The 12,591-nt window shown below is 36.3% G+C and overlaps 1 pseudogene; it reads right to left on the bottom strand.

The window, feature by feature from the left end:
• Positions 1-1,013: 1,013 nt before the first annotated feature.
• Positions 1,014-12,591, bottom strand: part of LOC120073697 — a 19,018-nt pseudogene continuing 7,440 nt past the window's right edge.

Raw genomic sequence — 12,591 nt, 5'->3', positions numbered from 1 at the left:
TTAGACCTTTTTTCTTTCTTGTTCTCTGTTTTAAAGCATGCTGCAATTTTCTTTTAAATGCATAATCTGTATGTTCTTACTGTAAAATTTATGATTTGAAAATTTTGGGTATTTGGTTCGATCCCCTCCTTCCGCTCAATTCACTAGTTCCTTCAATTTCTTTTCCTTTGGAGAACAAAATTAAAGGGGTCGTATTGACGATCATAGATTCTATTATGGCACTATTCACAATCATTTTCAGTGCCTTTGATTTCTTTCTTATCCTTTCTCCCTTCAGGGACTAGAAATCTTTAGTTCTCCTATTGGTGATGCTCAGCTCTATGTCATGAGTGCATGTTGCTAACTCCTCAAATGTACAAAGTTTTATCCCTTGTAGGATATAGATACGCTCTCAGTGCATGCCTTGGTGCACATCTCCACTATGGATAATTCAGTAAGTCTATCTTTGCAATCCAAACTCAGAGCTCTCTATCGATTGATGTAGTCGATGGCCAGCTCTCCCTTCCGCTGCTTGGTGCTTGACAGCTCCATCATGCTGACAATATGCCTAGTGCTATAAAAGCAGTTGAGGAACTCTTTTTCCAACTGTTCCCAGTTGTCAATCACATTTAACTCTAAATCAGTATACCAATCGAAAGCATTTCCTTTCAAGGTACAGACGAACTCTTTGACTAGTTGGTCTCCTCTGGTTCATACATTTTCACAGGTTTTAGTGAAGTGAGCAACATGTTGTTTTGGATTGTTCTTTTCATCAAACTATTGGAACTTTGGAGGTTGGTACCCAGCTAGGATTTTCAGGTTATCAATTCTCTTGGTGTACGGCTTGGAGTACATAAAAGAAGATTGTGATAGTTCTTCATACAGAGCCCTATGGAGTTTGTAATCATATCCTACAGCTGTTGAACTGATAGGGAGGCGACAGAGGTAGATTGTTGCATCTGAGTTTCTTGTGAAACAGTCTTTCCTTTGTCATTGCCTTTAACAACTAGAGTTTGACTTGTCTCAGCAATTTCTCAAGCTTGTATTTGATCTCTTAAGGCAGAGATTTCATGGTCTCGCTCTTCAAAAACTTCCATCAAGAGATTTATCTCTCTCTCTATCTCTACCATGGCCGACTCAGTCGTTATGTCAACCATCTTGACAGACACTGCATCAAAGTGTGATTCTTTCTCTGATTGATCAATAGCAGGAGCATAGTTATCGAACAAGGAATTTTCTCTAAAGAAGATCCTGCCTTTAGGAGATTCCCTCAATTGTTTCCAGATTTTCTTTGTGAGGATAAAACTTTGTTCTTGTTCCTGCATGATATCCTTTGAATGACTGCGGGTGACAGGTCCCGTGTAAGCATCGATTGCAATGATAGCTTTGGATGCAACTTTCTTTGGTGCTATCTATTGATTTGCTGATTTAGATGACGAGAGAGATGAGAGGTAAAGATGTCCTACTGGGCATGCCAATTTGTACGCACGAAGTTTTCTAAGAAACTTGTTTCGTGGAATTTGAACTTTTTTATTGATGTAGATTTGATACGGATGTGGTTCGATATCTAGAACTTGATCCTCTTATTCTCTTTCGATTGAATGCATATGCTTGATTTGAGAAAGCGAAGTACGTAATGTTCTTGAAGTTTGAGTCTTAGAATAGTCTTCTATCTTCAAAAGACTTGTATCTTCAAGGAATGTTCAGCTTCAGGAGTATGAAGTCTTCTGATTGTTGGGAAAATTCTCAATGTCTCTCTGGAGTGTGGAATTGTTGACCCTCACAAATGAAAAAAATTCCTCGATTTATAGAGTTCTCAAGTGGACTTGGGTTTGGTTGGTCCATCAACCTGGTCCTTGAGCCTAATTAATTGGACTTGGACCTAATTTGGCACTTGGTCAAATTAAGCATATTCTTGAGTCCAATTTAACTTTAGCCCAAACTTTAATATTTAATTAGACCAAAATAATTAATTTGACATCAAGACGAAAACACATGACATCATCAAGATTTGTCAATTTATGACTTTAATTTCAACTTGGGATACATGCCCGCTTTTAATTTGTCCCAAATTCAATGATTTGTAATTTCGTCATTAATTTGAGAAATAACGTGACAATTTGTGATTGATCCAAAATTTTTCATTCAACAATAGTCACATGTATTTGCCTATTAAAGATAAATGTTTAAAAATGCTTATGATTCATGCCCTGTTACCTGAATAAGCCTAGGGAGGGGGTGCATAACCAAAGCATATCTCCTCATCACTTTTAACACATTTTTATCCATAATGTACTTGCCTCTAGCTTGTTCATAAAAATCAATCATCGCTCCAAATCTTTCCCACTGAATACGACTTACGAGTTTCTGTTGGGCGTGCACACTTGATATTCTTGAATAATAAAAGCCCAAATGATGAAGCTGGCCCCTTTTTGTTGATCCAACCGTGATCAACGCAAGTTGTTTTGCCCTAAATTAATTTTGGTTGGTAGAAAACTTGGTTCTGCTTGCTTCATGATCTTCCAGGAGATGTGCAACACGTGGAATAATCCACTATCTTCTACCTGATGGAAGGAAATGCTTTCTACTCTGATGGGAAATTAATTTCAGACTAATTACTCTCTTTCTCTCTCACGTTCTCTCTACTGTTTGCAGAAAAACTTTTGCTAACCCTTTTCTCTCTAATTATTTTCGCGTAATTGCCAAGAGAATGAAGAAGAAGAAGAACATGAAATCTTGTAATGAGAAAGAAGAGAAAGAGATCTACACGATGATATACGTGGTTCGACAATACAGTGTCTACATCCATGGGAAGAAGAAGAACTTTATTCAAGAGCTAAGTCACACTTTTCTTTACAAATCTTGTAGCTTTCTTGTAAGTTTATGTAAGATTGTTTCTACAAATTGTAAATGATGCATATTTATACATTTTGTCTGATACAAGTAGTTACATAAGAAACTGTAAAGAAAAATGTAAAAGGTTGTTGATAAACGATTGTATACTTGAGCTTATTTTACTTCAAATCTCCACCTTAAGCTCAACATGCAAGCTCTTCTCCTTCCAGATTTGACATGTCTTCACCCTTTTTCAGGAAGTTAGAAGCCGATCTGACCAAGACAGTTCGCGAGCTTGAGCTTTGAAATTGGTTTGGTAAGCATATCGGCGACATTCTCGCTGGTATGAACCTTTAAAACTTCAACTTCACCTTTTTCTATTCTATCCCTTACAAAGTGATATTTAATATCTATGTGTTTGGTCCTTGAGTGATATTGAGGGTTTTTGGAAAGATGAATGGCACTTTGATTATCACAGTAGAACTTTACTACTGTTTGATTGATACCAAAATCCTTCATCAACCCCTTTAACCATAATGCTTCTTTTATTGCTTCTGATAAAGCCATGTATTCTACTTCGGTACTTGATAGAGTTGTGATTGACTGCAGATTTTCTTTCCAACATAATAAATTTGGACCATACAAGAATAGATAACCTGTTAATGATCTTCTTTTGTCTTGGTCCTCTGCAAAATCTGAATCAACATATCCATATAGCTCTAATTTTGTTTCTGATATGTTAATTTTGATTGTTTAGACCATATTAGGTATCTTAATATCCATTTTATTGCTTCCCAATTCCTTTTTCTAGAGTTAGACATGTATCTACTAACAAGACTAGTACAGTAGGATATGTCTGGTCTAGTAGATACATTAGATTACCTACAACTTGGTTATATGAAATTAACTGCATTTGAGTCAAATGTTCTATGTCTGTTTCCTTTGGTGAGTTTTCTGAAGAAAGTTTAAAATGACTAGCAATAGGTATAGTGACAGGTTTTGCATTAGACATGTTAAATCTATTAATAACCTTTTCACAATAGTCTAATTGACTAATGGTGAGGATAGAGGAAGCCCTGTCTCTACTTATTTCAATCCCAAGAATCTTTTAGACTGACCCAAGTCCTTCATGTCAAACTCTCTCTTTAGGAGATCTTTGACATGTTTTAAATCCTCCTTAGATTTTTCAGCTAGTAACATATCATTAACATAGAGTATTAGATAGACTTTGTCCTTATAGGTTGTTGAATTAACATAAGAAGAAATGTCATAGGTTTTGAAACCCAATACTCTCTATGTAATCATTAAATCTTCCGTACCAGCATCTAGGGTATTGTTTAAGACCATATATAGATTTTTTTAGGAGACAATAAAGGTCTTCCTTCCCTCTTTCTTCAAACCCTTTAGATTGAACCATATAGATAACCTCTTCTAGATTTCCATGAAGGAAAGTTGTTTTAACATCTAGTTGATCTAGTTCAAGGTTGTACTGAGCAACTAGAGATAATAAAAGTCTAATAGAAGTTTTTTTTACTACTGGTTAAAAAATATCAGAGTAGTCTATGCCTTCCCTTTGAGTAAACCCCTTAGCCACTAACCTAGCCTTGTACCTGGGCTTTTCTTCTTTGGTAGAACCCTTCTTTAGTTTATATATCCATTTACAAGCTATAGGCTTGCATCCTCTAAGAAGAGGGGCTAGGGTCCAAGTGTTATTGACAGTGAGTGATTCCATTTCTTCACACATAGCTTGGATCCAAGACCTACCATTAGGGCAATTCACTGCCTCTTCAAAAGTAGCAGGTTCTTGGTCATTAGGACCTATTGTGGCATTTAGGACTAGGTTCATGTAATTAGTTTCAGTATACCTAGCTGGAGGAACTATCACTCTTCTTTGTCTATCCCTAGCCAATGAATACTGACTTAAATCAGGTAGAGTTTCAGTATTCTCAGTAGGCTCACTTGAGTTTTCCTCTTCTTCTTCTTCAGTTTCATTAGGAGGGTTATAACTAGTGGAAGAATCTTTAGGTCTCTCCACCTCAATCCTCGCAATACTAGGGCCTTTAGAAACGTCACAAGTTGTCTTTTCTTCTTGCATAAACATCTCTTTTTCTCTAAAAGTGACATCCCTGCTTACAACAAATCTTTTCTCAATAGGATTCCATATCTTAAAGTCTTTAACACCTTCTGAGTACCCAACAAACATACACTTCACTACCCTGGACTTTAGTTTCCCCTGACTTTGGTGAATATAGCCAACACATCTAAATACCCTTAGATTTTCTAGGTTAGGTGGATGTTTTGTCCATTTTTCTTCAGAAGTTAGGAAGTTTAGGGAGGAATGAGGACACCTATTTAAGGTGAAAACAGTGTAGCTTGCTGCCTCAGCCTAATACTTTTCATTAAGAATTGCATCTGAAAGAAGACATCTAACCCTTTCCATGATTGTTCTATAAAATCTTTCAGCAACTCCATTTTGTTGAGGAGTGAATCTAACAGTCCTATGCCTAGTTATTCCTATTTCTTTACAGAACTTATTAAACTCTTCACTACAGAATTTCAGTCCATTATCAGTTCTTAGGTATTTAATTTCTTTAGAAGTTTGCTTCTCTATCATGAGTTTCCACTCCTTAAACTTATCAAACACTTTGTCTTTAGTTTTAAGGAAGTAAACCCAACTTTTCCTAGAGAAGTCATCAGTAAAAGAGAGTAAATACCTTGAGCCATTTAGGCTAGGTGTAGAAGTTGGACCCCATAGGTCTAAGTGAATGTAATCTAGGATAGCTTTTGTGGTGTGTTGTGCTTTAGTGAAACTTTGCCTTGTGGCCTTTCCTAAAACACAGTGTTCACAAAAAGTTAGATTTTCTGAGAGACCTTTAGGTAGAATCCCTCATTTGGATAGGACTTCTAGGCCTCTAGCTCTAATGTGAGACAATCTCTTATGCCAAACATCAGCCTCTGTGATCTCATTTGTGGTGGCAACATATGCCCCTGTCATCATTTCAACTCCTTTGACCACAAGTAAGTCATTTATCTTTTCCCCAACTAGTATTACCTTAGAATCCTTTAGCACCTCAAGGGTTTCTCCTTTACCCCTGTATTCACACCCAATTGTATCAAGCATTCCTAAGGAAATTAGGTTTCTTTTAAGAAGTGGAACATATCTCACATTCCTAAGAAGTTTAATAGTTTCATTCTTAAGTTTCATAGAAACAGAGCCAATGCCTTCTATCCTACAACCTTGGTTGTTTCCCATATAAACCATTTCTCCTTCAATTTCTTTAAAAGTGTTGAACCATGGTCTCATTGAGGTCATGTGATAGGTGCATCCAGAATCTAGGACCCAATCATGTTTTCCTAGAGGATTTACATGGTTGGATTTATCTAAGGTTGAGGCTAGAGTATCTGAGTAGATATAAGAGCCTTGTACCATAGAAGCTTCGAGCTATTTACCTTTAGAGTCCTTTTCTTTCTCTTGGTTCTTCCTTTTAAGAATAAAACAGTCTTTGATTAAATGTCCTTTCTTTTTGCAATATTTACATTTTAATTTCTGTTTAGGCTTGTTTTTTTCTGAATTATATGGTTTTCTGTCCTTTGAGTGATTTGGTTTAAAGTTTCCTTTAGCAAATAACCCTTCACCACTAGAATGATCCTTTTTGTCAATTTGTAACTCTAGCTCTCTAGTTCTTAAGGTTGATATTATAGTATCAGTACTTATACTATCCCTTCCATATTTTAGAGCATTTTTAATCTCCTTATAGGGTTCAGGCAAAGAATTAAGAAGCACATAGACCTCATTTTCATCCCCAGGTTTTTCTCCTAAGGTTTTAAATTCAGTAACAATTTTCTTGAATTCATCTGAATTATCAGTCAAAGATTTTGATGAATCTATTTTAAATGTAAAAAATTTCTCCCTAAGGTACATTTTACTAGGAAGTTCTTTGGTAGCATATAATTCTTCCAGTTTTGTCCATATCCTATATGTTGTTTCTTGATCTAAAACTTGTCTTAAAACACTATTACTAAGGTTTAGGATCAACGTACCATAAGCTACCAGGTTCCAATCTTCTTTTTCTTGAGCTGTCACTGAGGCTGGGAGTGTTGATGAGTCAAGGAGAGCTCTGTGAGCCTTCTGTTGGCTGAGAATTACTTTGATTTTGGCCTTCCATAGGCCAAAATCTCCTTTGCCATCAAACTTCTCTACTTCGAATCTTGCTACTGACATCTTGGAGTGAAAAACTTGAATAGATTCAAGAACTACAATCTTGTAAGTCTTTTGCTCTGATACCACTTTGTTGGGCCTGCACACTTGATATTCTTGAATAATAAAAGCCCAAATGATGAAGCTGACCCCTTTTTGCTGATCCAACCGTGATCAACCCAAGTTGTTTTGCCCTAAATTAATTTTGGTTGGTAGAAAACTTGGTTCTGCTTGCTCCATGATCTTCTAGGAGATGTGCAACACGTGGAATAATCCACTATCTTTTGCCTGATGGAAGGAAATGCTTTCTACTCTGATGGGAAATTAATTTCAGACTAATTACTCTCTTTCTCTCTCACGTTCTCTCTACTGTTTGCAGAAAAACTTTTGCTAACCCTTTTCTCTCTAATTATTTTCGCGTCATTGCCAAGAGAATGAAGAAGAAGAAGAACATGCAATCTTGTAATGAGAAAGAAGAGAAAGAGATCTACACTATGATATACGTGGTTCGGCAATACAGTGTCTAGATCCATGGGAAGGAGAGGAACTTTATTCAAGAGCTAAGTCACACTTTTCTTTACAAATCTTGTAGCTTTCTTGTAAGTTTCTGTAAGATTGTTTCTACAAATTGTAAATGATGTATATTTATACATTTTTTCTGATACAAGTAATTACATAACAAACTATAAAGAAAAATGTAAAAGGCTGTTGAATAAACGATTGTATGCTTGAGCTTATTTTACTTCAGTTTCATATACCACGTCACACTTTGATGCAACTTCCATCAAGTCGTCACATTCTTCCCATTTCACATCTTGTGATGTCACATGGTCTTTAATGTCATCCTAAATAAACAAACAAGTTCAACAGTCGGAAGATTTTAAAGTAACCAATAACTTCATACAGTTTTGACTTCTCCGATTTTCTTTAAAATAGCAACAACAAGTGATAGCAGAGTCATTGTTTCCCACATCATGGCACAACAAATAATGTCATTCAATAGGCAATCATGTTAGAGTTTTGCTTTAAAACTTACCTTCATTTTTACATCTGGAGAGAAGTATATTTTCACATCTTGATACTTGGCGAGCAAATATGCAAGTGACCGTACAGTCCTCCCATTAGCAAGATCACCCACGAGCCCAACTCTAATTCCATCCAGTTTTCCTATCTCTCTCTGAATAGTTTATCCATCTACAAGATCCTGCCAAAACCAGAACAAGGTCAAGGGTTTCAAAAGGAACAGATGCAGAAATCCATCATAGCAGAAGAAACCAACAAGATTATTTTCAAGTTCTCGCAAAGCTTAGCAAAAGAAGCTCTGGAATCTGGATCCATACATCATTTCTGATGTCTTTTTAATGACCCTCAAAATAAGTTAAATATCTCATTCTTTTATGAAAAAAATTTTACAAATAGAAGAATATCAAACTATTTACAGAAATTAAAAAAAAAAAAAAAACATTAATAAACACTAATAGACTTATATTAGTTTCTATCACTATAGTATCAATGATAAATTTCTAGACAGTTATACGTATTTAGTGGCTATTTATAACAAATACTCTTAATTGATTCGGTTCTTTAAAAATTCTCTGTAATGTGCATGGAACAATTGAGAGTTGCAGAACGTGGTGAATGGTTGCTCATTTTTAGCCGATTCTTTAATCATTTTGCAAGAAATACTATGGAAACTTGCTGTTTATATTGCTTAATGAATGCAGAAGAGGGGTATGGAATCAGTAATGTGTCAAAACTGAATTTTCTTGCGAGGACGATTTAAAAATCAGTGAAATTTGGGGGATAAAAATTCTCTCAAATGAAAATTCTGTTTTCAAATATCTAACACTCATGTAATACTTTGTTACCAATAATCATGTTTGTAACACTTTCTTACTATTTAGTATTTACTCTTACATGGAACATATTCATACAACCATTATATTACAAGACTAAAAAAAGGCGCTAACAAACCTGAATTGGATGTTGTCCAAGACCATCACCAGCAGTAATAATAGGCTGCAGCAGCTTCCCAGCAGCACTGATAACGCATAGATTTTATGTGATGATATGTGATACTACTTCTAGATATGCGTTATTAACAATATTCTTGTAGTATGTTGTGCGTTGTCACAAGTTTCCTTACATTAAAATCAAGTATAATTTCACCGCAAGTTTCTCTGTGTAATCCAAGGTCGAACACAAGGACTGTTTGAGGTTATTGCGTTATGCTTGTGATACATGCGACCAAGGTTTTTCAATTTATAAAAGGATTTGTGTACAAGAAAGTAAACATGCGATAAAGTAAAGTAAAGCGGTAAAAATGTGATAATAACATAAATTGCGTTAAAGTAAATCTAAGCTAAGATGATACAAGATACAAGTTTCATGATACAAGATACTGAGGTCAAGGCGAGCTGTGAAGATTATGCAAAGATCGTGTAATATGGTGACAAGTCTTATGTACGAAGCAGAAACAGAAAAGATAATTAATACAAACATCGCAAGTTTCTTAATTGCGTTAAAGATATAAGTACGGTTCCGCTTTTTCCTTGGCGTACACCTCTCGGTGATCGGCCATGTTCCCACATTTCTGTGGTGAAACAGGGACGAACGTAATGAATGCAAGGTTGCTTCCATCTCTGGAAGTACTACTCGCTTTAGTTAACGCGCTCTTCTAACCTTCTCTCGATAGATCAGAATGACATCTTCACTTCTACTTTCACAGGAGAAGATGCCGTCTAGCATGCCTTAACTAAACACATTTATCTCTTTATCACAGATTAAGTTACTCGTTTAATCCATATTAATTACCAAGTTATTAAGAAAACTTCATGGAGAAATCGATAAACGGAGGAACGGAAGTAGACAGAGAAGTGGTAATGAAAGTGATCAAGACATTCAATATTTCTATTGTAGCCGTCTGATACATGATTTGTGAATGAAGAGATTAAGAAGATGAAATACACTTGATGAAATAGAGTTAGAAACAAATACAAATAAGCGCCAAGGTCTTAGCGCTGATCTGGATGGAGATTTGCTTGCCAGTGTGGATGGATCATGCGGAAGGATGAGCTTCCCTCTCAGGCTTGCTAAACTGGCAGCAGGGATCTAAGCATAGAGCTTCATGGCGGGGATCTGGCAGATTTGCACTGAGACTCACCTCTCGGCCTTGTCTCTTCTCTTCCCAGATTTCTTCCGATCAGTACTCAGCTCAGCCTCTCTCTCAATAATTCAGCAGTAATTAGCCCTCGTATCAATTATACCCGTATCCAGTATATCTTCTATGAATTCTATGGGGGTATTTACAGGTGAAAAGCTTTGACTCTTGGCCTGTGAACCCCACTTCTTGTTATGGAAATTTCGAAGATGGAGGAATAAATATTCCTTCTGTTATGCAATCAAACCGTCAAATATGCATAACGGTTAGTTGTACACGTGTCGCAATCCTTCGCCTTTGCATTGCTCAGCTGCATCTTTCGATCGGTTGCTTGCATGCGGTGTTGTTTTTATTACCGCATGCGGTTGAAATTCAGCTCTGGATCAACTGTCGCATTGCTTCTTGCATTAATCGTCTCTTCATTGTTGATTGACGGGCGCAATATGACAGAGATGCGTTGTTCAGTTTCTCGTTGAACTTTGATCGCAAGCGGTGATTTGGTTTCCTACAAAACAGAGTAAAAATATCCTCTTCTACCATCTTGACGATGTTAGTGGGTGTAATTGCGATAATTCATAATTATTGTATTTCTGAGCTAATTTTCATACAATCAACGCATATTCCTTCTCTTTTGGCCACAATATCTAGATAAGGCAGCATAAATAACTTGTATTTCTACAAGTTATCACACCCCCAAATTTAGATATATGCTTGTCCTCAAGCATATCTTCTACGCAGGCAATAATGCTAAATTCCTATCCTATAAGTCTGCGTCGATTGGCTACTCCGAATGCTACACTTAGGCATATTTCTTAACAACGCAAGTTCCTTCTATCCTTGCTAATTCTGAACAAAGCCCTACTTTATTCTTCTATATAACAAAATTCTGCTCAATGCTGCTTTTCTAGTTTTGAAAATAGAATGTTTATCTCTTATTTGCCAAAACAACTTGATATATCTATATGCAGTGGTCAAAATTTGCATTATTTATTAGAGACTATTGGTCATGGTTATACTCTTCGTTTTGGCTTGCTCCCACGAGTGTCATGCGAACATCCAACTACGGTTGTGTGCCAATTTCAACTTTAACTCATGATATTCAGAGGAGTTGTCTCTTACACTCTTTTATTTTCTTTTTTATTGCGTTGTTTTTGGAAACCCACCTTCATTTTGGCTTACTCCTACGGGTATCATACGAACATATAACTACAAGCAGGCTCCTTTCACAACTAAACTCTTATCAGGTTGGGAACATCTTTGAAGTTTTTCCTTGTGCTGACATTGGAGTTTGGCATAATAAATTTTTTTTTATTTTTTTATTTTTTTCTTAATGAACGCCTTTTCTTAATCATCGCATATTCTTGATCTTATCTGCTCAGACCTTCCCCACCCCTAAATTTAAAGATAAGCAAGGTTCTCATTGCGTTGTTTGGATAGACTAGACAAACACTTAGAATAAAAATTTCAAAAAGAAAGTTTGAGCAGAACTTTGAAAGATAAAAGGTAAAGTACTGCTAAACTAAAATTAACTAAGTGTTAGTAAGAATTTACAAAATATGGGAAATGTTTCTAAGTATAAACATATATTACATCATGGAAACGCAATGAATAACGCAAAAGTAAAAGATCAGAACATCAAAAATATTGACAAAGGATGATAAGGAAAAAGGCACAGGCAAAAAGGAGAGAATATGTACTCGATTGTATTGAATATTAACAAAGTATACAAAGAATTAAAAATTAACGCAATACAAAATGTTTTGCCTATACAAAGAATCAAAGAATTTCGTTAACTTAGAAAGAATAATGAATGGCCGCAAAAATGTAAAAATTATTGTTGAGGAGCAGGAGGATCTGGAGGAGGATTTTGAGGTGGTGCTGCCGGAGCTTCTTCAAAATTCAGTTGCTGCCTGAGATGTGGAGGCACCATGGGACCATGAAGATAAGCTATGAGAAAGTTAAAGTACTCATGGTTTTGCTCCGCAATCTGTCTTTGATGGCGATGGACTTTAAAAATATTGCGTTGAATATGGATCAATGCCTCCCTTGATGTGGCAGCACTATGCTGTATATCATCAATTTGCTCCATTACCACCTCAAATCTTTGGTTGAAAAAGGGTTGTTGGTGAGCAAAGAGTTGTTGTTGTTGGGAAAAGAGGGACCGCATTTTAGCTAACTCTGCAGCCAAGGAAGGGATGGAAAGTTGCGCCTACGATGTCTCGCCAGCATCGTTTTGGGGTTGGGCAGAGGTGCCTTCACCCAAATCGTGTGGGTCATCAATAAACGGTGGTGGAATGGAAGGTTGTAGTGATGAAGCTGCAGGTGAGTAAATTGGTGGGTATGCAGTTGGAGAATTTGGAGTGAGGACAAGGTTGGTGAAATGCTCATGGAGTGGAGAAGAAGGTTGTGCGGGTGGGCT

The sequence above is a fragment of the Benincasa hispida genome, chromosome 3 (assembly GCF_009727055.1).
Source record: "Benincasa hispida cultivar B227 chromosome 3, ASM972705v1, whole genome shotgun sequence".
NCBI classification, from domain to species: Eukaryota; Viridiplantae; Streptophyta; class Magnoliopsida; order Cucurbitales; family Cucurbitaceae; genus Benincasa; species Benincasa hispida.
The sequence above is the reverse complement of the archived record's forward strand: the minus strand, read 5'-3'. Positions and strand labels throughout refer to the sequence as shown.